The sequence below is a fragment of the Pongo pygmaeus genome, chromosome 4, assembly GCF_028885625.2.
Source record: "Pongo pygmaeus isolate AG05252 chromosome 4, NHGRI_mPonPyg2-v2.0_pri, whole genome shotgun sequence".
NCBI classification, from domain to species: Eukaryota; Metazoa; Chordata; class Mammalia; order Primates; family Hominidae; genus Pongo; species Pongo pygmaeus.
Window position 1 is genome coordinate 56,629,018 of NC_072377.2, and position 27,562 is coordinate 56,656,579.

Below are 27,562 nucleotides of genomic sequence, written 5' to 3' on the forward strand. Positions count from 1 at the left end.
TTATTACATAGTAGGCACTGTGCTGTTTTACCTAAATTATCTAGTTTAGATTATCTCCATTTTGAAAATGAGGAAATTAAGCCAAAGAGGTGCTAAGCCTGCTCATAAGGTTACATCACTAGTGGGGACTGAGACTTGGTTATTTAGCGGTTAACAAACACTCTCCCACCTCTCAGTGGTTTATAATCACTAGGGTTCATTCCTTACCCCTATTCCATGTTTATGGCACACTGGCTATCATTTTGCTCCATGGTCTCTTCACTAGGGAACCCAAGCTCACAGAATTAATGTTTTATCTAAAATATTTTCAGGTACATGACAGAGATAAGAAGACATCCTGATAAACCATGGTGCACTGGCTCTTAAACATTCTACCCCGAAGTGAAAAATGTCACTTGCTCACACTTCATTAGCGAGATCAAGGCTAATCATGCTATCATAGGGTGGAGTAGTTGGATCTTTCCCCAGAGAGGAGCAGGGAATACCCTGAACAATAGTATAGTCTACCACAGATACTAATTCAGACTTTCCAGACTCTAGGGTCATATTTAACCCCTATGCTATACATTCTCCTACTACATATCTATTTGTGAATAAACACTACCAAACAGATTTCAGCTTTCCAATCTTCTAATAATAGAATGAATAGCAAAAATAATAGAAGAACAGTACATGTAAATAATGAAATGAAAACCACCCAGATGAACGAAATAGTCTATATTACTATTTAAGTAGTACTTAAATGTCATTTTTTCAAGCCCATTTCCTGGTACATTCATTGGCCAATAGAAGTGCAATGAGTTATGTCCAAGTTGGTTGGCAGAGATTATCACTATTTACTCTCAAAGTGAGACAAAATTTATTTCATTCAGAATTTGATAACAAAGCTATCAATCCCTCTGTCTGAGGCTGAAGGAGGAACATCCATTTGTTCGCCAGATATAAAACAAAGATTTTTTTTTGCTTTTAATTTACAAGGATTCTAATGAAGAATAAAGGTTGCTCTTTGGAAGGAAGAAAATATACAAATTCCTTAAATAAAATCAATAAAAAGCAAACAGAATTATATACTAGCCTGTACTGGTATAGCATTCTTCCAGCAGAAGACCTCAGTCATCTGTGCTGTATACTTGGACCACACAGTAATTAGTCTATTGAGAATATTAATGATTGTTGGAGCCTGAATTTTTTGTGAATTCTTATTGCCATGAATTTAGAATATATTCCAATACTTGTTAGTGATATATCAAAGTTAAATAGACAGATTTTATTTATTTGAAATAACATGCATTTTACAGTATCTTCAGAAATGATCTTTGAGGCCCTTAGGATTACAAATAGGTTTTTAAGTTTACTTGTTATTTTTGTCACTATTTCTTAGACACAATCATTTATAGTTTATGAAAAATATTACTCTGATGTACACAAAAATTTTCTGATAATGTTGATTAAAAACAGCTATATCCACCTTCTTTGCATCCACGTCAATGTTTAATCTAGATTGGCTTGATCTTGAAGTGTAATTCAGTAACAATGAAGACCAGATACTTCCTGGTCATGAACAAGATAATAAAATATTCTTAAGCTTTCTGGATCCTTGGATTGCTTAACATCAATAAGGGAACCAATTTTAGATGTTGTAAAAGAAACGTGTTCATGTCCAATGACGATTTCAAGCTCCTCCTGGTCAGGAGGAGGCCACAGAGCATCGTGCTATTTGGTAATTTCATTGCCATTAATTATTCTCTTCAGTTCCTCCATCATACTTTTATATATGTAAGCCTCTTTTCTGATCATGACATTATCCTTGTAATTACTGTCGTTGGCACATCTCAGTTTCTTGTCTGGTTGGAATTCAATCTCCGGGAACTCATGTTCGAATTTGTCCTTGTGACTCACATAGTAACACAGATAAAAGTTACTCTCATGGCTTGCAAAAGGCACCCAAGATCAAAAAGCAAACTGTACCTCTGTGGTCTGTTCTCTACTCAAATAGGTGTTTTTTGTTGTTGTTTTTTCTTGTTTGTTTGTTGTTGTTGTTGTTGTTTTGACAAAGTTTCGCTCTGTTGCCCAGGCTGGAGTACAGTGGCCCGATCTCGGCTCACTGCAACCTCTGCCTCCTGGGTTCAAGCAATTCTCCTGTCTCAGCCTCCCGAGTAGCTGGGATTACAGGCGTGTGCCACCATGCTCAGCTAATTTTTTTTATTTTTATTTTTAGTAGAGACGGGGTTTCACCATGGTGGCCAGACTGGTCTCAAACTCCCAGAATGCTGGGGTTATAGGCATGAGCCACCGCACTCGACCTCAAATAGGTTTTTAGAAGATTCGTTATGATATATTGAAAACACAGATAAATAAAGGATTTTCTTCTAATCACAATAGGATTCTCCATTTTCCTAAAGTGTATTAAATTATACCTCCTTGACAGAGTGGTTACTAAGAAATACAAAATTCTAGTTTAGGAGCCTCTGCCAAAAGGAAGATCAATCTGAAATTACAATGAGAAAAATGTACCCACATTGACAAAAATTGCATTAATTAGCATATCTCAGAACACATATTTATCAAATGAAGTTGGCTTTATCTGAACTGTCTAACAGAGAAGGACAGGTCAGGGGAAAGGAGTTAAGGGGAAACTCTGGTGACTGTAAGTCACCAAATAACCATACGCTCTTTCCAAGTGAGTTTTTCTCCTTAAAAAAAAATTGAGTTCTCTGTAAATAAAGTTTTTTGGGGCTTGCAACCTCTTCTGAGGCATCTATTTTGTCTGCCATCTCACTATCAAATCCATGTTCATATAAAACTGCAGAACCATCGTTCTTAATGTCCTCTTTAGCTCACCAAATCACTGCTTGAATCTTTTGTTTAACTCTTCAAAGGTATTAAGTACATGAAAAATTAAATTATATATGTAGACATTTACATGCATATATGGAGAACAGTGTCACTTCACAAAGTACCAAGAATTGGATAATAACTGCCTGAAAGGGAAACATTTTCATCAAAGAGATAGCAATTTATCTTGATTGACAATTTTTAAGTATTATAATACTGGTTACCCTTCACCCTGCTCTGCTGTCTTAGGCTAGTTTAGTTTACTTGCAATATTACTACTACTTCTGATAATGAATTTTCTAATAACACAACATGCTGCTGAAGTACATTCTTCTGGTGAATGAAGACTTGATGGTTCTTTTCAATGGGGCCTGATACCAAGCTCTGTGCATCTCCATGTGTTCATCTCCAATGACGATAATGGGGGGAAAAAAAGTGGTCTTCTGAAAGTACAAAGCTCTTGCTCTGTTCATGCTCTAAATCCTTCAGGTCAATCAGATCTTTGTACAACTCCTCCTAAGAAGTTGCCTTGGTATCCTTGCAGAGACAAACCTTGATGTAGGATTACTGAGCAAAGGCTTTCTGTTTAGAGTTACTGCTAGTTAAGGCAGCATTTACTGGGCCCACGGTGTGCCCAGAACTCTGTTCTGCCTTTTCAGGGTGAGAGTGGGACCCAGTTGCAACAGATTTAAATACTGTTTACATTGTTTCCTCCCTACTTATGTGTATAGATTTTCAACATTTTTAATAGTTACATAGTATTCCACACACTGATTAGCCATTGATTTACTCCACCTGTTTCTTGTTGTTGGAACATCTTTATACATAAATTTCTGTAAAGTGCTGTTCTTTCTTGGAATCTTTTCCAGATGTGTAGTTGCTGAGTTAAAGTATATGTATAGTTGTAAAGCCTTTGATCTATATTGTCAAATTGCCTTCTAGAAATGTACTAATTTCTAGTTGTACTAGTCACGTATAATCAGGCAATGTACTGCATCTTCTCCCAAAATAGGTGTTATTTTTAACATTCACTAACACTTTATGGAAGAAACTATAATGCATTTGTTAAGATAATAAATTGTTTCTGAGTTCAATGATGTAATAACCTTTGAAATTCTATTGCCATATATTTTTCCAATGCATGCTTATTATTAAAAATCCTGATTTTAAGAATAATGATACCTTTTCTTCATCAAATGGTGAAAATGACTAAAGAAAAATGAAGAGTAAATTCTCTACTGTATAATGGTTAATTGACTTCTATATTAGAAAAGCTTTCATATTGTTGGAACTTTAGCACACTGAAAGAAACTTTTGCTTCATTTGCTTTTAATTTCTGTGAAAGGCTAAGCAACAATTTAGTGAAGACTATATAACAAGATCTTAATTAATTTGAATTATTTATTCAAATGTGTTTAACCTATAATAAGAAAGAGAAAGCCCATATATTTACAGCAGCCTTATAAGAAAATGAATTAAAAAGTCTATGATTTTTTTTTTTTTTAAATAGTGATGTGCTCTGATTTTTTCAGAATGGAGAAAGATAGTAGGTATAAAAAAGGAAGGCTGGCCGGGCACAGTGGCTCATGCCTGTAATCCCAGCACTTTGGAAGGCCGAGGTGGGTGGACCACGAGGTCAGGAGTTCGAGACTAGCCTGGCCAACATGGTGAAACCCTGTCTCTACTAAAAATACAAAAATTAGCCTGGTGCATTGGTGGGCGCCTGTAATCCCAGCTACTCGGGCGACTGAGGCAGGAGAATTGCTTGAACGCGGGAGGCAGAGGTTGCAGTGAGCTGAGATGGCGCCACTGCACTCCAGCCTGGGTGACAGAGCAAGACTCCATCTTGGGGAAAATAAAAATAAAAATAAAAATAAAAAAGGAACATCAACTTGTGGAAATTCTCCTTTTTGAAAATTTGGTTTTATATTCTCTGAGATTATTGTCTCAACATTTGCACCATAGAATAATTGTATAATTGAGTTTAATAGCTGGTAAATGTGTGGCATATATCATTGAAATAGGAACAGCATTAAAATCAATGACATGATATGGTTTTTATTTAATAATTTAAGTTAAAACAGATGATCAGGTTTTTAATTAATTTTATTAATTTTGTATAATTATTTCAAGAAGTACATTCCTTGAAAACATTATAATGTTTTTGTATTAATTTCTGCCAATTTTAGTGGCCTATCATTTTATTGAAGTAAATGCTATGCCTCCAAGTAATATGAATATGTAAATCATAGCCTTCAAGGATGACCCTCTGCTACGTTAAAGTCAAAGTTTCTTATTAGATGTATAATGGAAAAGAATACATTCTCGGGGGCTTCCTTCTCTTCTGCTGGATGCACAATTACCATGTATATAATTGGAAATCTCATTTCTGACAAATAGGAAGTAAACATCTTGGGCCAAATTGCATGTAAGAGAGACAAAGTGAAAGTTTGGACAGTTATGCAGGCAATACAGATGCCATCTCTACTTTGGTGTGTGACTGCATTGCACAGACAATTCAGTAAGACACGTGTGTTTTAATACTTTCTTTTTACAACACCTTATATGGTTATGTCACCATCCTCTTACTGTCATTATTTCATGTTGTTATAATTTTATGATGCTGGATGACAGGTGCTGTAAAATATACCCTCTTTCTCAATAGTAAGGAGCTGAAGAGAGGCAGCAGTAAGGCACAGGGATGAGATGTTTGAAACACACCTTGCCTATAGGGTCCCTGGTTGCTAAGAAGCAGCACAGCAAACAAACCACACTCAAACTGAAGAAAAATATTGTGTGTGTGTGTTTGTGTGTTTGTGTGTGAGAGAGCGAGAGAAAGAGAGAGAGCGGGAGAGAGAGATATTCTATGCAGACACAATTCATAGCAAAATCTACATTAATCTTAAGAAACCCACCACAATTTTTGTGTGTTAGATTTGTTTCTGGCAGACACAAACAGTAGGATCAGTTCCCTCAACTAACATTTTTTGACAGAAGGTGCAATTTTATAAATTCAATACTTTTGCCTAATGCTAAAGGTTTAAAGTGAGTTTTATTTTCCAAATGTGAACAGATTTAAAGACCATTTTCCATAAGTAGGATATTATTTAAATATTTAATGTTTTATATATTTTAATATCTATGCCATATAAAATCAAAACTGTTATGTTCTTTCCATTTCATTATACTTTCCATTTTCTATGAGAGGTGCAAAAAAAAAAAATATCCCACCAATGTCACTGTACCTGGAACCAAAGCACAGTGCTTGCATGGTATATAAGAGCCACCAGAAGTATGTGAGGGAATCCTAGCATCAGGGGCTGAGCACCATCCTAATCTGTCTGACATAAGATTTCACTGGAAAATAAAAAGTCTTCAGGGAAAATTGAAAATCACGGAATTAGATGAGCTGGAAAGTCTATATCAGTTTGATCATGTTAAGTTCAACGTCTTCCTGGATTTAGGAACCTATTCCTTGGCTCAGTGTTCCTGGATTTTGGAGGTGGTTTCAGGAGATTACTGAGAGAAGTCCATTTTGAAAAGTGGGTTGGTTCAGTCCTTGATTGGTAACATAATTATACATGAGACATGTGCTTTTTATTTTGACATGACCTTTTGTCTACACTACTAACGTCACAGATATTTGCAGTATTGTGTCATCTGGGTGGAATCAACTAGATAATAATAAAAATGTGTGTTTTCTTCAATTAATATATGAGACAGGGGTAACTATAATACGTGTTTGTGCCCTAACCTGCTCTAAGTGTCTGTTGCATAAGGAAGGAAAAGTATGTTGTGTTCTATTAGGCCCATAAATTTCTTTAGAAAAAATTCAGATGTTTTCAGAATATTGATTGTGACTCATACATTTATTTCCTGTAAAAATAATAGTTCCTTTGTTCTCAGAGTCAGTCTTCCAGGGAATGACCATAGTGGAGGATGAATGCTATATTTAAGGTGTGTTTTATCTGTTCCTTCAGGCAACATTCCAAGTTAGGATGGGTTAAATATTAATGCTTTGAAACTTTTTGGAAGAATTGAACTGATAATATAGAAAAAATAGACACCAATTTCTAATCTTTCTTTCTCCAGACCTAAAACTTACCTATGCTAATATCCAAGTTTTCCTCCCTTACTTCTGTCACAATGGAGAAAACCTTTCTCTTCCCACCAAAGATCTGATCCCATTTGTGGCTTTCTTCTCAAGTTCCTTATTCGTTCGATGACAGTATTTTTCTTGCATCGTTTTCTATCACTTCCTTCTGGATTACTACCACTAGCATCATCAATCATGCTGTGCTGCTTTCCATCTTAAAAAAATCAAAATCTTCTTCCTGATCTGAGAAAACTCAAGAGAACTGTCTACACATATCCTCATCTTCTTTCTTCTCATTCATTTCTCACAGTTGTAGCTTCACTACGCCATGTACACTGCTCTTGTCAAGGTCACCAAAAACTTGCACGTGTCATATCTAGCCAACTCTTTGTCCTCAATTTAATACTCTTTATTCTTCAAATACTCTGTGGGAGTAGGGAACATGCCTCTTCCCTAATTTTCCTTCTTCATAACTAACCCTTGCTATCGATCTCCTTGGCTGGTTTCTTCTTTGCCATGCTTACAAATGTTGGCATTCTTCCAGGCTTACTACTGGGCCCACTTTTCTACACTACACATAAACTTCTTTTTCCAAAATTTCCAAAGAATGGAAATTTTGATTCTTTATCCCCACCGAGCACATTTGCTTCTCCTACTTGCCTCTGACTCAGTAAATAGTACCATCATCCACTTTGTTGTGGAAACCAGATCCTAGGAGCCAACACTGATTTTTTTTTTCTTCTATGCTCTACTCTGTCTATTAGCAATCCTGCTTATACTCTCTACAAAATAGATATAACCCCATTCTCTCTTCTGGTTCCACCACTATCACCTTAACCCAGGCCATCGTTACTTCTCTCCTGAATGACTGCAACAATCTTCTGATACCAGACTTCTAACCAACTTTTGCTCTCATCTAACCCAATTTACACACTGCAGGAAAAATAGCCTTATCAAAATGTTAACAGAACCACATCACTTCCCTTGTAAAGGCCCTTTAATGATTTCCCACTGCACTTTGAATGAACTTAAAAACCTCTTCCCAAGGCCTAAAAATCCCTATGTGACCTGACCCTTGCCTAACACCACTATCTTCCTCCTTTGCTGGGCTCCAGCCCTGCCAGCTCTTTTGCTTTTTCAAGAGGCCTGACCTCTTTCTCTCTAGAGCCTTTGCAGACCTCACCTCTGCCTGGAAAATTCATCCCAATGCATATCTAATTGAGTTTTTCTTTTGGGAGGTTCTCTGATTAAATGGTGTCATCTCTAGAAGGCCTTCTCTGAATACCGTTCATCATCCTTTTCCTCACACCCTTGCTTATTTTCCTTCCTATCACTTATTATAATTTTTTGTGTGTGTGTTTGCTCCAATCATGTAAGCTTTATGAGGACAGAGAATATGTATATACAGTGTATTGTTTTTCTTCAATGAGGAGCAATATTTACCAGCACATAGTAGGTGCTTAATAAATATTGAATAAACAAATATTTTATTTTATTTTGGGGGTATGAAAAATGTTATATGCAATTATGCCAACTCTTTTTTTAGGAATAAAAAAGTACACTGGTTCTGACAGAACTAAGCGAAATGCAAAGCAGAATAAATACTTGGCTGATTCAGAAAAAAATTCCATTTTTATTCTATTTATCTTTTGCTATGAAGGTAATGAACAATACCATGATTTTAGGCGCTTTGAGGGTATAAACACTTCAACTGCAATTTATAACCATAAATATTTTGTAATCCAGTTTTATTCAATTATATAAATCAATTATATAAGAATAATAATTTTTGCTTGAATTGATTCAGGAATTATTTCAATAGTCCAATGCCAACATTCATAGATAACTTTCTTCATTGACTTTACCTTCTCTTTCGTGTTGATGGTTTCACACTCTGCCAAGCAGAGGGTAAAGGAAATTTTACTCACTTAACCTAGAGTACTTTTCAGTCAGGCATTTTCATGTTCTATTTCAATTAAAAATGTCCTACCGACCCAAGATCAGTGGCATATGGATTTCAAGTTTTGTTTAGGCAGGGGTTAAGAATTAATATTATTTTGTGATTTCCATCTGCCCCTTGATATGTTTAGGGAAGATGTTCATTGGGGATAACTTCTCACCAAAGGCTGTTGAGGCTGCAATTTTCTCTCTGTGAAAATAAATGTGTTTTCAACCATAGCACTGACTTTGTTGCTAATATCCTCTCATGAACTTCTCTAAAGCCAGGCATCCACACAAGATCCCTCTTATCCTGTGTCTCATCCTGGCGCAAGGCCTCTGCTGGTGTTCCTTTTTAAACACCTGAAATGGAAGTGTGAGTTCCTGCATTCATGGAAAAGACAGAATGACTTAAGTGTTTCTTTCATACGTTAGGATTTTAAATAGATATAATTGTGAACTTTTTTCACCTTTTTTACCTAAGGAATTTCTGTGACATTCCCTTCCTCACTTTCTCTAAATTTTAAGAGGTAAGTATTGATGGTTTCAACTGTTGCTTTGAATATAACATTAATTGTTAATCATATCACCTATGATAAAACATTCTGCATCATCATATACTGCCCAGTTTAATGTATGAACAAATATAAATGAGTAATCTATTTTTATATTATCTTCCACATTTTTGAACAACAAATCTCTTGACTTTTCCATATTTATGAAAAAGGAAACTTTGGAAAATATTATTTCATAAAATTCTGGTTCGCTTGAAAAATATTCAACCTCTTGAGATATAATTTACACACAATAAAATGTTATCAGTTTTTAAAATACAGTTCAATGAGTTTTGAAAAATGTATTTACCCTCACAACAACTCTACCACATCCAAGTGTAAAACATCATCATCCTAAAATGTTTCTCCAGCCCCTTTGCAGCAACCGCTGATTGGTATTCTGTCACTACATGTTGGTTTGCATTTTCTAAAATTCCACATAAATAGAATCATATTTTAAACAGTCTCTCGAATCTGGTTTCTATTACTCAATCTATGTTTTTGTGTTCATTCATGGTGTTGTGTGTACCCATAGTTAATTTTGTTTTATTTCTGAGTGGTATTGCATTTTATAAATATACCACATTTTATGTATTCACTCACCTGTTGTTGGACTCGCATATTAGTTCTTAACTAACATGAATTAAATAGTCTATGAATGCTGTGTATATACGTTTGCATCTAGAGAGTAAAGGATCAAAAATAAAATTATGTTTGTAAAAGCATCACACTCAGGAAATGGAACTAGGCTAATAAAAACTGACAATAAGACAAACTGGTAAATTCTATAACAGAGGTATCAATAAAGTGTCCAAGAACAGAGTAGGAAGATATTCAAGCAAAGACTTTGTGTGGACATGTGTTTTCATTTCTTTTGGGTGTATACCTATGATTGAAATTATTGTGTTGTGGCTGCTTGAAAAAGTGCTGCTCATACTTCTTGCTGTGGCGAGCATAGTGACAGACAGCTGTAGCTTTTGCCCCTATGTATCCACCACCAAGTCTGCACAAAGGCCACACTAGCCACTGTCTTTCCATGCTTCCCAGCCAATGATTTAGCACAGCAAGGGAACAAGAGTGGGCCCATGCCTGCGAGATGTGGAATTGAATTCCTCCAATGGGTGATTTTTTTTGTACAAATTTGTAGGGTACATGAGAAGTTTTCTTACATGTATATAATGTGTACTGAATAAGTCAGACTATTTAGGGTGTCCATCATCCAAGTAAAATATGTTTTTGTTAAGTATAGTCACCCTACTCTGGATCAAACATTGGATTTATTCATTCTGTCCTGCTGTATGTTTGTACCCTTTAATCCGCTTCTCTTCATTCTCCCCTCCGCCCACCATTTGCCCTTTTCAGTCTTTGTTTACTTTTTCCACTCTCTACCTCCATGTGCTCAAACGTTTTAGCTCCCACCTAGAATTGAAAATTTGTGGTATTTGTCTTTTTGTGCCTGGTTTATTTCACTTAAGCTAATGACCTCCAGCTCCATCCATGTTGCTGCAAATGACATTATTTTAAGTTTTTATGGTGGAATAGTATTCCATTTGTGTATACATACCACATTTTGTTTATCCAGTGGATGAGTTTTGATTAAGGACTCCTGACCGAATCTTTCTTGGAATTTTATGACTCTTCCTACTAATTCTTTCTTCCTTTCCCGTCTCTTTCACAAGTGTCAGACCTGCATCATGGTTTGAAGTCTCTCCTCACCTTTTCTGGGTCCCACCCCTGTATTTCAAAGGTGTTTCCACCTCCAGCCCCCCAAATCTTTTGTATCTTTAATACCAGTCATAGCATCTTCTTCTTAGACAACCTGAACTAATAACACGTGGGTCATATTGAAAGTGTATGTTTAAATCCATTATAAACTGCCAAACTCATTTCCAAAGTTGTACCATCTTACATTCTTACCAGACATGTATGAGAGTTCAAATTGTTCCACAGCTTCACCAGCACTGGGTATTGTCAGTGCTTTTTCTTTACTTTAGCAGGTGTGTGATGGTATCTTATTATGGTTTTGAATTTACATGTGCCTGATGACTGAAGATGCCAAATGTTCTTTTCATCTCTTTGAATCTGATGTCATATGTAGTATCTATGTCTGTGAAATGCTTTACTGAGAGGCAATGGATGGAAATAATGGGAGGCTGAATGAAAGGGAAGTCCAGGAGAGAGCAAGAGGTGGGCAGATGGTGAAAAAAAAAAAGAAAAAAAATAGTTATTGATGGAATTTGTGTCTTTTGTTTTCCTGTTCTTGTATTAGGAAATCCAGTTATTGTTCTAGATGTTAGTGTTTGGGTGTTTATGAATAAATGTATAAAGATGCATGGTGTGTGTGTGTGTAAATATGTATATATATATAATGTATATTTCAATATAATGGAAGCAGTTAAACAGTGCATATTATTTATTATAAGAATATAAATGGATATAAGAAAGAAAGAGAGAGAGAGAGAGAAAGAAAAAGAAAAAAAGAAAGAAAAAGAAAGAAAGAAAAGAAAGAAAGAAAAAAAAGAAAGAAAGAAAGAACAGACTTCTGGATCAAATTTTTCCCTACTTCTCTTTAAAATATAAATTTTCATAGAAAAGTTACTAATAGATATACTGGCTCTGAGATCAGATATAGACAGAGTGACTCTGACTTCATTTGATCCAGATTACTGATCACACTGAGCTTATTCTGTTTGAATTTCTGTTAATTATAAATTAAATAGATATTAAATAATAATATCAACATTTTAAGGTAATCTAAAAGCTTAAAATTAAAGGAAAATAAGAGAGCCATACGGAGTTATTGGCATAAGATTTCAACAATTTATTTGTAGCCAAATGTAGGCTCAAATGGGGATGGCAACATCAACGAACTTTAAAAATATCAGGTTTTCATTTTCTCCTCCTCAAAGAAGCAAATGGAGGGAGAATCAATGGATGCATTTTGGTTGCAGCATACCTCTTGGGAAGCTCTCATATGTAAATCAATACAAAAGAATTTCCATCTACATGCTAGCGTGACATGGTGTAGTTTTAGACACTGTGTTTTGCTGATTAGCACATAACCCAACTGTCACATAAATTATCTTTATAAATAAAACTTTGCATACATATGCAGCATCCAGAATGGAGCAATAAATTGGTCATGACTCCTTGTCTCCAATGGCGCCACTTCATTACTTCCTCTAGCAAGTTGGTGAATGAGTTTGACTAATCTCCTATCATGAACTACCTCATATTTCAATATCCAACTGGCACAGTTGGCATTTGGAGGAAAGAAAAGTTCAGTTTCCTGCACTGTCAGTCTTTTTACCTTCCTGCCTACAGCAAACTTAAAAAAATTACTTGGGAGAAATGTTAAGCAACCCAACCTTTTATAAAACATGTCAAGATTAATTGCTAGTTTCACTCATGAGCTGTGTAGATTGTTTCCTAAGATTCTCAACTTATTAGGTACAATGATTCATATTCCCTTTCTTGGCAAAACATCTGCTTCTTTTCAGATATCCCCATCAATAATGTAGGCAGTGATGGGGTTCTGCCAACCCTGAACTCACTCAAAAATGCAAAGAATAAAATCCTTTCAAGCTATCTCTTTGGTCTTTAGTATCTTAGACTTTAAATATTTGATGCTTTGGTACTTTAGAACTTTCATTCTAGTTAACTATATTACAGGAATGATCTGAATCCTAAACTTGTCTTTTATTTAACGCAAATTGGAAAGCTGTTAGTATGAGTTAGTGAGCATTTTTATCCATATTATTCTTTCCTGTGATCTTGCAGTGTTAACTCTAAAGCTTCTGTGTTTCCAGATAATTTCTTCACCTTATCTTTGTGTAGCATCACTATGGCAGACCCTGAGACTAACTGTTTCAACATCAATTTCCAACTTCCCTGGGAATTTTTATATGTGTTCCACTAAACTACTTGCTTTCCTGGCTTCTCTTATATCAAAGGAAGGTTGTGTGATACAGTTTTGGCAAATTAGAAAGCAGTGAAATTCTGTTATGGGGTTTCTAAAATGTTTTTGCTTTCTTTATACAAAGGAGACACAGGGCTGGAATCACTCTGTCTCCTGTCTTCCCATCTTGAAAGTGGGTATGATGTTGTGAGCTGCAACAGCAAACTTGTGGCAATGAGGTGACAAGCTTGAGAATCAGAGACTTACTGGCCTTAACAGAGCTGGTCCTCTGAACCACTGACAACAGCCTTCTAACTCCAGACTTTTGTCCTGTGAGAAAAATAGAACCCTAGTTATTCAAGCCATTCTGTGACAGGCTTTCTTTTCTCACAAGCTGAAAATAAACTGATACAATTACCATTGCATACAGTGATAGAAGTCAGCTTTACATTTGGCCCCCAAGTGTCCCATTGAATTGACAGGAGATCTTTCATCTAAGCATAAGATCTAAAGAGCAGTGAAACAATAACATAGATTTTATTTGTAACTTCCTTCAGACTGATACTGGGTTAGCACTAAAACCAGGCTTCATATTTGCAGCTATGATGAAAGCTTATTAAAATTCAAACTCTTAAGACAGACTCTCCTCCAATACAGGGGTGGTCGATTCATAGTTTCCGAAAAAAGGAAAAAGTAAGATGGATTCTGACCTCTGCTTCCTTCTCAGGACTTCTTCAAAATGACACACCCTTTTATTTGCTTTACTCACATTTCTTCCTTTCATTCAAAACCACCCAAGTTTTACCTTACGTATATAGTAGGACTTACCTGACCATACAAACTCACAATGACCACTCCCTCCCCTGATGCAGTCCTTAATTACGTGACCATTCATTTAGCATTTTTCATATTGTGTCTCTTTATTCTGTATTTTGATCTTCAACTAAGATCACATGCTTCTTGGGAGCAGAGAATGTTTTATACTGCATATCCATGAATAGTGCCTTTCTTGTACTAAACACCCAATAACCGTTTGTTGAATTTGTGTGCATTAGTATAGATACTTCTAATTTTTATTTATTCAAGCTTTTTGTACAGCTACCATAATGCTACATATTTGCCTGCTTTTAAAATACCAACCTGTTAAAGAAAAATCAAGCACTCATAGAATTCTCAATACAAAATCACTAAAGTCCAAGTAGAAAAGGGCAAAAGAGCTTGATTAGATAATTCACAAATAAATTCAAATGACCAAAAATTCAAATAAAAAATCAACCTTGCTAATATTGAGAAAATACAACTTGAAACAACAAGATGCCATTTTTTACCTATCAGGTTAAAAACAATTTTTAATTCTAAGGTAATATTGGCTGTGATGCTGTAAGTGGACCACTCTTGTACACTGCTTTAGGAGTGTCGTTCTCACCTCTGGAAAGCATTTTGGCAACATACTTAAGGGTTTTAAAAGAGTTTGTAGTGCATGACCTGTTTTAAGGTATATTCCCATGGAAAATAATGAAAGGAGAGTAAAAATTCATGGCAACTTTTTTTTTTTGGTAAACATGAATTATTGAGACAACCCTACCTCTTGAGCAATAGGTAAATTGCTAATCTGAGAAAAGGTCACCTTGAGAAGGCAGTCAAAATATTTTCTAGGAGCTCTAGAAAAGGGATGGATGAGAGATGAATGTTTCTCAAAGTCTGATACTAAAAGAAAGAGAAAGGGACAGAAGAGAATGTATTAACATCCAGGTGGAGAAGAAACTAAGGATAATGTTAACCTTTATCTGACTATCTCATAACTATGTTTGTTAGAAATGAAAAATTTGGCCAGGCGCGGTGGCTCATGCCTGTAATCCCAGCACTTTGGGAGGCCGACGCAGGTGGATCACGAGGTCAAGAGATGGAGCTCATTCTGGCCAATGTGGTGAAACCCCGTCTCTACTAAAAGTACAAAAATTAGCTGGGCATGGTGGCGCTCACCTGTAGTCCCAGCTACTTGGGAGGCTGAGGCAGGAGAATTGCTTGAACCTGGGAGGTGGAGGTTACGGTGAGCTGAGATCGCGCCACTGCACTCCAGCCTGGTGACAGAGTGAGACTCCGTCTCAAAAAAAAAAAAAAAGAAAAATTTAACATAAGTTATATTGATAATAAAAACATTTGGATCAGATGTGACTACTAATATATCTGTATTTTGGTAAAAATAATTATAAACATAATACCTAATGTTGACTGAGTGCAGATTCAGAGTCCTGTACTGAGCTCTCTCTCTCTCTCCCTACATACATATTTCTCATTTAATTATCTCCATAGCCCTATGCAGTAGACAAGCTCATTCCAATATTACCATTTTACAAATGAAAAAACTGAAGCTTCAGAAACTGAATAACTCTGCCAAAGTAACACAGTTATCGAGGAATGGTGCCAGAATTTGAATTTATGTCTATCTGACTCCAGATTCTTAAGTTTGCAATCACTGTTTTGTAATCTATTTTTCATATTTACCTATATATGTCTTAGAGTTATATCATAGGACTAGTTAATTACTTAATACCAAGGTACATATCTATTTATATGGGGGGCTTCTTAAGGAGCAGAGAATGTAGAATTTCTTTGACTCTCAGTTCCATCTCATGGTTTTGGGCAAGTTACTTAACCTCTCTAACCCCTGGATTTTCCTATTAAATATAGATCATAATTTCTACCTTGAAGATTATTGTGAAAGTTTAAGTTGTGAAGTATCCATCACAGTGCCTGACATATGCAAATGGAAATCTTTAATATTATCATCCCATCTACACTGTGCTTTGGTTCAAAACTACTGGGAAGATGCATCATTGGTTATAAAGTACACATCGTTGGGAATAAACTTTTAAACACAAAGATTCAGTGTTCAAATTGCACTACCAATATATGTATGTAGGGTTTCTGGTCATGGCTTTCCAAAAATGAGATGATAAAATAAACACTTTTCTTATTGTCTATGTTAATATCTTGTGGAAATATTTCCAGGTCAACTGAGGCAGTGTCAATGTGCTTTTTTAGGACCGCATACTATTCCATGGTAGTACTTTGAAACTGAACAATTAATTTTTAAATGACCCTTTCTGTATATATTTACATACTGGTACTTTAGCTCCTTTGTGATATATTCTTAAAAGTAGGGATGCTGGGTGGAAGGGGGTCTGTATTTTTAACTTTAGGAGTCTTTGGCTACTTTCCACAAAGTCTGTGAAAATGTGCATTTCACCAACAACATATAAGAATATACTTTTCTGAAAAATTCCTCTATGGTTCATATTTGGTTTTGGCAATATGTCAAAAAAAAAGCAAAGCAAGAGAGCAGAAAACTGGACACAGGAAATTAATATTTTGAAGTATATTGCAAATATGTTCCTTTTCCAAAAACACTAGGAAAGAAAATTAAATAACAATCAGGTATAACTTTGTATCTAATAGACTGACAAACTTTTCCCAGAAACTGATCTTTTTGAATCTCTCTTATGGACTTTATTTTGCTGATCTTCACAAGGGGCTCAGAGGTCAGGAAGCACCACCTTGCCTCGATGATCTCTGACTCCTCCTCCCGTGCCTTGCCTTTCTCCTCATTCCAGCAACTGCTTAGTTTGGCTGATGAGGGTGGAGTTAGATTTGGGAGAGGAGAGTGGCTGTGTTAACAAGTTTATCTCGGCCCAGAATTCCCCGCTTGTCTTTTGGAGAAGTTCATTAAACTTAGAATTTTATGAAGACAACAAAATGTTCATTGAAATGACTGAATTCCTATTAGAGAGTAAAACTATATGCTTTTACTATATGGGGATATCTCACATATTTATGTAACCTTTCTGGCCTCTGAAAAACATTGTGTTTGGAACCCTTTGTCTAGCTGTAGCAGAGTTGTTTGATGCTCACCACCACCTATTTGCAATCCTTACAGCTGGGCTGTCTAACTAGTTTTGGCAATCAGATAGTGGACATTTGCACATGTGACACTTCCGTGATGACACAAGGACCACCCCCCCTCACCCTGGCCCCTGGCACAATCTTTATAGTCTTCCTGCCTGGAAGCCACGTGTTGAGAATGTGGGGACATAGGATGGAAGTATGCTGAATCCTTGAGGATTAGCTCCTGTATGGAAGCTCCTGTGGAGAACTTCCAGATCCACAGAGGACTTTGAAGTAACTGAGAATTAAATTAAACTGAATTCTTATGTGCTAAGCCACAGAGATTTTGGTGTTTGTTAACACAGCTTAGCTTAGCCTTCCCTGACTAATATGCTATCGTATTATACTATTAGACCTGTGCTGGGAACAAGTCTTGCATGTAATTAAGGTCTCAAGGATCAACAGTCATTTCAGGCATCAGTTACCAGTGGCATACATAAGTCTAGATATCACAAACGAGAATCCCTAGGTGACTGATAAACACAAAGGAATTTGAATGTTTCAGTCCTAATATAAGCTAACATATCTTCGAGGGCTGTTTCCTGATTATCAGGGTTAAGATGGCACAAGCCATACACAGGCAGACAAAGGGCTGGGAAATATGAAGTCCAGTCTAGGGTGACTGCAAATTTGTGCCAGCTTTTCTGTGCTCAATGAAGATATATTAAATACATAAAAATTTTGTAAGCAAGACAGGTTTATTACTTTTACAATTTTTACTTCTATTTTACTTTCTCCTAATATTCAGTAAGATGCTTGTGAAAATGTCGGCCAGTCTGTTAGTAGTAGTCAAAAGATGAGTTTTGTCAACACTTGGAAAATAACTATAAGGGGAGATTGATACAACCCTAGTGTCAAGTGTCTGGTGATAATGGTGAGGGCAGTGAGAGAATACCAAGAGGGTGCCATTCACGGGAACAGAATTCTTCCGGTGCTGACCTTAGAGGTTCTAGGCATTAACCTGGTTGTTGAAACACAGATGGAATTTCCAAAGATTGAACTGGGTTTGGGAATTCTAGGTGAAGGATACAGAGTGAGCAGAGAGGCAAGAGCATGACTGCTGGATAATTGTGGGTGAGGTGCCCAGGGAAAATCCTTCTCCTATCCTCCTCTTCTGTCAATACAAAAAGGAAGAACTACCCATCTATCTCTTTCTGATGTAGGGGACTCTGATTAAGTCCTATTTAGCAGGGAACCAGATCACCACTGGGAAACGGCCATTCACATGCCACACTCCTTTTGTGAAGCTGATGCAGAAAGCTGCTGCCCTGTCTGCTCCCTGAGCTGCCCTGTTCACTCTGGCATCCACCCTCTCTCTGCTTCCCCCAGTGAGCTAAGCCACACTCATCTCTTTAGCTCCCAGCAGCAAGCTGATGGGGAAGTTTTCGGTTCAATAAACGGAGAGAGGAGGTTAGGCTCAAGGAGCCAGAGGGCTCTGCACTGAGCATAATAGGCATGATTTTGATTAGGAATGAAATGACTGCGTGTTCCATTTATATTATTTTATATTATTTTAATTATTTTATATTATTCAGGGAGCTCTGGAAGAGAGGAAGGGGAAGGAGCTGGGCATTCCTTGTTTCTGGTTAGCCACTGTCAAAAACTAACAAAACTCCATGAAAAACTCTTAAACAGTGATGTCAGTTTCTGAACCTAGTAAATAAGGATATTGATGATTTAACCACCTCTTATGAGAGTGGAGAAATGATAAATGATTGAAAATATATGTCATCATTTTAATATATGTATACGTTTTTTCTTCAATTTTGAATTAACATGGGTGAGGGTTTGAATCAGATAAGCCTTTCACAATTCTACAAAGTAGTGAATCTTATATTCAGATTATTTTTTATGATGTGATGAAAATATCTTGAAGATATAATGAAATGTTCTGAGTTTTCTAATTCTTAAATATATCCAGATATTCAAAATAGGGCTCATAGATTCAGATCAGTAATCATATGTCATCCATTTAAATTCAGTAAAGACTTTCCAAGCAAAAATCCAACTTTCATAACTTCATTCTATTAGTGGTGTACTAGCTTCTGAGATTTTAGGAAAGAGATGAGCATGAAAATGTAAAAGTGGAACAAATTCCCCTTTTTACGCTAAGAGAGCACTAGGCATGGACAAGCCTCCCACTGCTCAGTACGTATCTGTGAACAGTAGGATAGAAATGAATACTTTAAAGATGCTCTTCCAGATGAATTCTTTAGAGTTCAGCGTATTACTCTATGTACAAAGCAATCAGGGGGTAAAGAAAGTATCCTTTTCTTTTTCAAAAAAATACAATGGATTTTGTATTTTTGGAGACCTCCTTCTAAAGTTTTTTTTTTATTTTAAATGTCTTAAGATTTTCTTTAGACATTTGAGACCCTCAACTGACATTTTCCAGGTACTTAGAGCTTTATCTTCCTTTAGAGAATAGGGACGCATGATAGTTACATTATTCTTTTCTAATGTCTGCAGTTACTGACTAAATAATTCAATACTTATTAAAAAATACTTTCCCAGTAAATATGTTTCCAGTTAATACATATTCCAATTAACAATAAAAACTCCAGTCTATAAGTGTGGGCTAGATTTAAAACAGTATTTAAATACTATTTAAAATATTAATTCTATTTACTTCTAAAAATGACTTAATTTTATCTACTTCGAAAAATGACTGGTGGCAGGTAATATAGCAGATAAAAACATGGTCTTTAAAGTCAGCAAGATTATGGGGAAGTTAGGCATTTTAAGGTCCCCAAAGTTAAGTTTTGCCATTTGTAAAATTAGAAGTAATTCATATTTCAACAGTTTTAAAATGAGGAATAATACTTTTTATCAAAGTCATTAGCGACCTAAAACTTATACGTGTATGGTCCTCACTTTTCTCAGTACCTCAGCAGTGTTTGGTGGAATTGACCACTCCTTGCTTCTTCCCCTTTAGGTCCTGGGATAGCTTGTGCCTTATTTTGGCTTTCCTGCTGTCTCACTGACCACTTACTCTAGCCAACTCCTGTTCTGGGAGAGTACCAGCAGGCTCATCAGCTCTTGTAGAACTTCACGTTAGCTCAAGGTTGGCTGTATGTGGATAAGACTGATTTCTATCACCAGCCCAGACATTTCTTTTAAGTTCCAGAATCATATATCAAACTCCCTGCCTCATATCTGGATATCTAATAGACATCACCGCCTTAACATGACCAAGTCAGAACTATTGATAAACCGTCTAAGCCTTTTTCATTCCAGTAAATTATTCACCCAGTTGCTCAGACCAATAACTTAGGAGTCATTGATAATTTTTTTCTTTTTCTCGCACCCCATACTTCTGTAAGTTCAGTTAGTTTGACCTCCAAAATATATCTTGGATCTGTCCCTTTCTCACTAATTTTACTGCTACAATCTTATTCCAAGGCATCCTTGTCATATTCCTGTAAAACTGCAACAGTCTTCTAACTTGTTCTTTTATCTTCACATTTGCTCAGTTGCAGTCTATTTTCTACCTAACGCCTAAGGTGAAAGCATCAGATATCACGTTATACCCTGCGTAAAGCCTTGGAGTGATTTACCATTACAAGTAGACTTATACACAAACTCATCACAAGGCTTCTCATGATCCAGCCTCTGCCTACCTGACAGTCCTCCTCTCCCTGCTTTCTGTCCTTCTGCTTTAGCACTCTGGTATTTGTTCTGTCTTCCAAACATGCTGAGTTTGTTCCTTTTCAGGAGCTTTTACCACATGCTTCAAAGTTGGTTCCCAGATCTGATATGACTGCTTTCTCATTCATTCAGGTGTAAATTGCAAGGCTGACTTTCAAAGGCAGTCTTAAGTATCCCAATCAAAGCAATTCTCCAACTCACTCTCTACCATGTTATTTTATTGTATAGAGCACTTATCAGTACCTGAAATTGTTTTGTTATGCCTTTCTTTATTGCCTGTGTCTCCTACCCCTACCTGCTATATTGTAAACATCTTACAGTTAAAGTTTAGTTTTCCTGAATATTGCTGTAAGCCCAATGGCCAGCACTACCTTGGCACGTTGTAAGGGCTGAATAAATGGCTACCGAAGTTGTATTGCTATTTCACTTTAAGCTCAAACACTCACTAATGCATTCATTAGTGGATGTTGTCTATTAATAATTTTTACCTTTGTAAGTCTGTTTATTTTTAAAAAATGAGTGTTACATCTAGATTAAAGTTGGTACTATGTGGAAATATTGGTTAACCTTGACTTCATTAGGAAAGGAAAAGATTTCTAACTATAGGATTGTGTGTTATTTACACACCTTCAGTTACCATCGGTATATATTATTGTAGAGCCACAGAAATGCAAAGATCTTGGAGATCAACCAGTTCAACCACTTTATATTAAAGGATATAATCTAAGTAGAACCTTACCCCTAAATAAATAACTTTATTAAATAATTGAAAATGGAATTAATTATATGACTAATTGTTTTTCCCTGCTGTAGGCATAAATCAGGTTTTGTTTTTTAGTTAATGCCTCTTCCCCTTCTTCCAAGGTTCATCTGTTCATTTTTATAAAATATTTGATTAATTTCAGTCACTTGAGGTTTTGGTTCTTGACAGTGTTATTGAAAATTACGTAGATATATTCCATTGATTATATAATCTTTTATACAGGCTCAGAATTCACGTTTACTACATTTACTAAGAGTATTGTAGTCCAACTGTGGATTTGGTATTTCTCTATAATGTCAAAATGCATTAAAATGAACTTTTAATCGGTTAAATATTTTGAGTAAAAGTTAACGGAATTGTAGTTTAGAATTTAGTTTCAATAAAATTTAAGCCACCTTGTTTGCCAAATTTAATTCAGATAGATTATGAACCTGGGTTTTTCTTTCGTAATTTGATATGCAATAGTTCTTTCCAGGTATTTAATTGTCTGCACTAGATACTCTGCGTCTCTGGGGCCCCTGCGAATACTATAGTCAATTAAGAATCTGGCTATTCATGCCATACTGCTCTTAATCCATCTTATTTTTACATTTGTATCAAACTAAGTTAGTAAGTGGACTCATATATTAATATAAATGCAGCTAATGAAACTAAAAATTCATATTATATATATATATTCCCATTTTAAACATCTATTGAATGTATCTTTTTAAAGAATTCTCTTTTTAGATATTGGAATATTCACAGAGACAGAGGAAAAAAATTCAACTATAGGAAAAAAGTACAAGGGATGTCAAACCAGTGAGAGAAAAAAATAAAGTTGTTCTTGATTCCCAATTGGATTAACCGTATGAGCATGAAGAATAAACTGTAATGAACATCTGCTACTGGCTCCTAAGACGGTAGGAAAGGAAGAATAAAATAAGAATTGCTGGATCAACTGCTCAGGAATTTGAAACCACAGGATATTGTAGTCCTTTGGGATTCTAAATATTCAGGCATCTGTTAGGTAGCAGATTCAGCTAAACATGGATCATCAAAGGAATTCCAGAGTTATGTTGAGGACAAGTTTATAATCCATAAAGAAGAAAATCAGCCACTAGGGAAGTTATCCTGGAAGAATGTAACTATTTGAAGTAATTATGCTACTAAGTAGTTGTTCTTGGAAACAAGTCCCTATTTCCAAAAAATTTAACCCCTTCACTTCTTCCCATCCTCAACTTGATAAAAAAGAATGCTAGCTAGCACGGAGGAGGCTGGTTTGAGAAAACCAGTTGGGATGTGTAGAAAGAAAATTACATCCATCATTAGGTGCTAATGGACCATCCCAAATAAACTGTAATCTAGGATCATTGCCTCAGTTATTTTCCAGCTACATTTTATAGTCACAAAGGGTAAGTGGTTTCCTTGTTCTTCATAAGTATTTTATTTTCTTAAATTATTCTTTAAGTCATAGATTTCTAGAAGCAGAAATTGAAATGAGAAGCCCAGCCTTTCAAGGATGGAATAAAGATTGAACTCTCAAACTATGGAATAATAAAATGGTGTGGAACCTCTCACATGATTCTCATTTTATCATCTCAGTGATGTTAGTAATTCATTCTTTCATTCAACAAATTCTTGTCAAGCACCTACTGTGTTAGGTTTTAAGAATACATTACTGAAGAGAAACAGGCAAGAATTTCTATTACTATGGAAATTTCCTTCTTTCTCATAGAAAAAAAGTGATTGGAAGTTTGCAGAGGAAAGGGTCTTCCAGAGAAGCGTGATGGTAAGGTTACATCACATCAAGCCATCTATACCCTTCTTCTCTCACCTTCAAGGGTGGGAGTTCTCTCAGGAAAACACCAGTTTGAGATACTTTTAAATATGTTTCTCCTTCATTTTTATTAATTTTTTATTGTATTTAAGGCTGTATGTTTTGATGTACATCATGATCCATGTATGTTAAACCCTCAAATGTATGTTCATATACATTTGGAAGTATATTTTTAAAATTTTTCTTTATGCTCACCATTTTTTCTCAAATAAGGAACCAACAATAAAAATGTGAACCTTCACACATTTGATTAAATGGAAAACAATATACAGCTACTTTTTTATGTGCCTGCTTGTAGGCTTGTATGATCACTGATTCTTAGTCCCTTCACTGCTTGTAGGTCCATGAATCCAGAGAAGACCTTTGGGTTACAGGATGAAGATGCTTTGGTGAAGGATCAGAGGGAAGGCAAAAAGTCAGTTATAAGTCAGCTTCTTTACAAAATATGTCATGGGTTAGGATTTTAACTTGCCCTTTCCAGGATTCTTCTCATTAATGTTCATAAGCCCTGTCTCTCCTTTGTTTCTTTCATATATCTCCTTTGTCTGCTTTGATGAATTTTATCTCCTAATCTGTAGAGTCATTTGAAAAATTTGCTACCATATTAGAGAAATGTTTTGTATGTTGGAAACCAAAATGTGGCTCTGATGCATAGTTGATTTACCTGTAGATGATGCAATCTTCAGTCTTTTAAAGCATTATAGCCTTAGTATTATTGTCATTTAAGAAACATTCTCTTGGCTATACACATTTTTCACCACCAATTGCTAATGTACAAAGTTGAGCAATATTTAGGATCTTTGGTTTTCCTCTCCCCAGTTGGCATTGTTACATCCTGGTCATTTTATTGCTCACTGACAGCTCTATTAGCCATTCCTCAAATTAATCAATTTTGATAGTTGGCTGGTTAAGTTTGGTGTGGGAAGGAAGTTTAAAACATTTGCTGATGTAGGTTTGGTGGCCTATCTATAATTTTGATACCAGGAACTTGCAGCAAATTTAGCACGGGTAAAATACATTAAAGCTCTAACCCTTCTGAAAATTCCCAGGGCTTATTTTAATGGGTTAGGCATAGTCTGACTGTATAGCTCAGATGGAGCCTTCATATTTACTTTTACAGCGCACCTCTTTAAGAGAGAACATTCACAATGGAAAACAGCGGCAAGGGTTGGAAGACTTTTAAAAGGAAGCTGTTAGTGCAGCAGTAAAATTTGGCCAGGTAATTTTTTTTCTCTCTCTCATTAGGTTTCAATCTTCTTTAGTATTATAACTTATCCAAAACAGACTAGCATTGAATCAGAGCTTTCAGTTTTTCAAAAATTATGACATGTTTGTCTAAGCTCTATTTTAACTTGCCTAACTGTACTCTGGGCTTGAACCTCAATAATTCTTTTGTTAACATTTTCAGAATAAGAACTTCAGAAGTAAATGCTTGAGCTATGTCACTAGTTAGGTCTTCTAAAGATTTATTGAACTTAAAATTATTTGAATCTCTTTAATAGCTCCATCAGTATAGAAACATGAGCTCTTATGTTTATGTATTTTTCTTTAGAAAAAACTTTATTATGAAACTTTCCAAACATAACCCAAAGTAGAAAGTACAATAAACCCTCATGTATCCATTCCCTGCCTTAAACAACCATCAACATTTTGCCATTTATGTTTATGTTTTAATAACAATGATTACTAGATATTAAGAGAAAGGATTGTGTGCTATTTTTAAAAGTGCTAGTAATAATCCTTAGTTTGTAAAGAACGATGATTTTTGGAAAATTTTATTTTAACAAGTAGAATTTATGAATTACAGTATGCTAACTGGGTATGCTATATTTAAAAAATTAGTTCCTATTTCTGTTTTTTGTAAATATCACCGAAAATATTGGTGGAGCTGGAAGTTTTGTTTTCCAAATGTCAGCTGTTTTTTTCTCTATTCCTGGTTCAAAGCCAACATTATCAGAAGGGAGACAAGTTGGCAACTAGCCTAAATACCAGTGGGGATACATCTTTTCTTCTGGACTCATATTCTTAAATAACACCTTAAAAATCTGTAGATAATTAGTGTAGCAATCTTGAAAATATTAATTAAGAAAAGAGCTAATAATTACTATGCTTGAAACTGAAAGTGATATAATTAGACTTAAACTGTGAGGTTTTTATTTGAAATTCATTAAGACCTTCAATGACTTAGTTGGCAAAGAGAAATTCTCCATTTCTATTATTAAGTCTTTACTAGTTAATAGAAATATAAACAGGTTCAAATGTCTGTTTACTTATAGATTGTGTTGAATAATTTCATCTCATTTTAATTATCTGTAGACAAAATGTTTTATTTACAATAATGGAATTTAGCAGAGCTGGTGACATTTTGACAAAAAGTGAAGAAATTTGATCACGCCAAACAGTAGTATACTTTAGGCATACAGATTTTTTAATTAAAATTTTGAAATATTTTCTACAGGTATACATTAAGTTTTTCCCAAATCATTGCTTATGCACATTAAACAATGCTTTGAATTTCTTCCCTCCCCACCCCCGCTCAAAACAAAGAAACGTGTAATGGTACAGTAGAAAAAAGGCAGAAAAACTTTCTCTCTCAAGCTAAATGATGCCAGTTTGAATAGCTTAGTGCTGACAGGCTGGGTGAGAGTTGAGGAGCTTTGATTGCTTACACTACCCTTGCTCTTATGGATGATGATATCCCTGTGAAATACATTGCGTCAGTCTGCCTGCAGAGAACTTAACCGCATCAGTCAGCTTCTCTTGCCCGAACCTATGAGGTCATCATTATTACTTCATTTTTTTATTCCTACATAATCCAGGCTGAACTTTAGAAGGCTTTCTGCTTTTCCCATCAGAAGCTATTACTCTGAAATATAGAAATAACCTGAGACATCTTTTATGAAATGTATCCTCTTCTGTTTGTCCTAAGTATGCAGTTGAAGCAATGAACTAATTTTCTGGACAACAGATTCACCAAATCTAAATTATTCCCAGGTGAATCAAATAGCTTCTTTCAATGCAGATAATCCTTTGGATAAAAAAGGGACATAATGTTAACAGAACAAGAGTGGTAGCACAGTGAAGAAGGAAGATGGAGTTTGGTAAGAATGAGAAAAGATTTTTTTTGAAAGAAAACAATTGCTAAACTAATGAAAGAATGCTAGAGATTGTTAACATCACCAACTCAAGCAAATTATTTGAGAAATAGTAAATTTTATAAAATAAAATTCTAAAAAAAAATGGTTAAGATGGCAAAAGAAAAACCAGAATGTATATTTTAAATATATGCAGTTTATTGTTGGTCAAATATACCTCAATAGAGCTGTTTAAAAAAAGAAATAGTGAATTCTATCATCTTACGAAAAGGGTAAAGAATATGGGCTTTAAAATTTGATGTGGATATGAACACCAACGCTACCACTTGTAATTATAATATCTTAGATCTTGCTTCCATCTATGACAGGAGTTGACCTTTTTTTTTCTGTGAAGTGCCATATAGTAAATATAGTAAATATGTTAGGCTTTTTGGGCCATGCTGTCTCTTTTGCAACTCTCAACTCTGCCATTGTGTGTGAAAGCAGCCATAGGCAATAAATGAATAAGCATGCTGTATTTCAACAAAATCTTATTCATGGATACTAAATTTTGACTTTCACATAATATTTATGTGTTACAACTTATTGTGTGAAATGCTTTCCCTTATTTAAAAGTAAAACCCAATCTTAGCTTGCCAACAAGAAAAAGCCAGTGGAATGGATTTGGCCTTTGGGCCATGGTTTTCTGAAACCTGATTTAAGATAGTGGCTTTCATAGTGGTGCCAACAACACCAGCATTTCCTGTGAAAGCCTTCAAAATGCAGATTATTAGGCCTTATCCTAGACTTACTGAAAAATCAGAAACTGTAGGGTGGGGTGCAACAAGGGTTTTAACAAGCTCTCCAGTTGATTCTGATGTACGTTAAAGTTTAAGAACCATAGCTCTGTAGATAATGCTACATAGCTGCTTTGAGTTCTTGTGAGAATTAATGAGATAATGAATTGCCGGTGCCTAGCCTGACGTTTAACC

The 27,562-nt window shown here is 35.5% G+C and overlaps 1 pseudogene; it reads right to left on the reverse strand.

The window, feature by feature from the left end:
- Window positions 1-1,496: 1,496 nt before the first annotated feature.
- Window positions 1,497-7,128, reverse strand: LOC129036175 (protein mago nashi homolog; annotated as a pseudogene).
- Between the last annotated feature and the right edge of the window lie 20,434 nt (window positions 7,129-27,562).